Genomic DNA, 1,369 nt, shown 5'->3' on the forward strand with positions numbered 1-1,369 from the left:
CGGTAAGGGGATCTTAACCCTTGACTTGGTGTTGTCAGCACCATGCTCACCCAGTGAGCAACCGGCCATCCCTATATGGGATCCGAGCCCGTGGCCTTGGTGTTATCAGCACCGCACTGTCCCGAGTGAGCCATGGGCCGGCCTGGTGGCACACTCGGTAGAGTGCGGCGCTTGGGAGGGTGGCGGCGCTCCCGCTGAGGGTTCGGATCCCATATAGAGACCGGTCCGCTCACTGGTTGAGCGCGGTGCGGGCGCGACACCAAGGGTTGCGATCCCATTACCGGTCACGAAAAAAGACAAAAAAGGAAAAAAAAAAAAAAAAAAAGAAGTAAAGTGTCTTTATTCATATGAAAACTCTAAGGAATCCATAAAAAAACTAAAACTAACCAACCAAAAAAACTACTAAAACTAATAAAGATATTTGTTTCACATTTTTATCTGTCCTTACAAACATGATTTCTCATAGAACGACTCACACATCTGGAGAGCTATTTGGATGTCCATTTTATGATCTTTTATATTTTCAGTTTGGACTATGCACTTCTGCTGGATTCGAGAAAGATGAGAAAACATAGTAAGTGCCCTACGTGGAGAGATTCATTCATAATCTGTAACTTGTCTTCAAAGTTACAGTTCTCTTGGCTTACTTTCCTTCCAGGTAAAAACAAAACTTGGGCATTTTATTATCTCTTATCTCTTTGCTTTGTTGTTGTTGTTTGCTAGGGAAAGTAGGTTATTTCCTCTTGTAACTTCCAGAGTTCTCCGAGGTAAGGGGCATTCTTTTCCTTTCCCATGGCCGTGAGCACGTGAACATGCACACAGGCCTGTGGTCCCCCCGCACCCCCTACATATACTCTAGTATACTCTGGATATTTTTTCCTTCAAAAGAAAACCAAGTTGGTGGTTTCAGCTCATCCCAATAAAACCATCAAGCAGAGCAGCGTGACACGGTCCTCAAGTCCCATAGGTCACATTTTTGGCAAATAGCTGTGTCCTGTAACTGTCATTCCCATGATGTCCAGCTTACTCATCATCTAATGCATGACATTTTCTTGGCCTTGGAATGTTCCATCTCAATTAAATTGGAGGAGAAAAAGCCATTTTCTACATTGTAAATGGAAAAAAAAAAGTACATTGTGGAGACTTTTCTCATCAAGCTACAGAAGAAGAGAAATTGCCTGCCCTGCTGGGGTCTCTTGAGTAGACAGCTGGTCCAGACGGAATCAGTTCAGGCAGAGAGCTGGTAGATTTCTTCATGCTTTGTTTTGTGCACTTGAGAAAATTCACGGTAATGTTTTTCCTTTTTGTGCTTCAGTAATCAATAAAACTACCCCCAATTCGTTCACAATATCTATTCAACACACTTTTT

This window comes from Galeopterus variegatus, unplaced genomic scaffold (genome assembly GCF_000696425.1).
Source record: "Galeopterus variegatus unplaced genomic scaffold, G_variegatus-3.0.2 Scaffold160, whole genome shotgun sequence".
NCBI classification, from domain to species: Eukaryota; Metazoa; Chordata; class Mammalia; order Dermoptera; family Cynocephalidae; genus Galeopterus; species Galeopterus variegatus.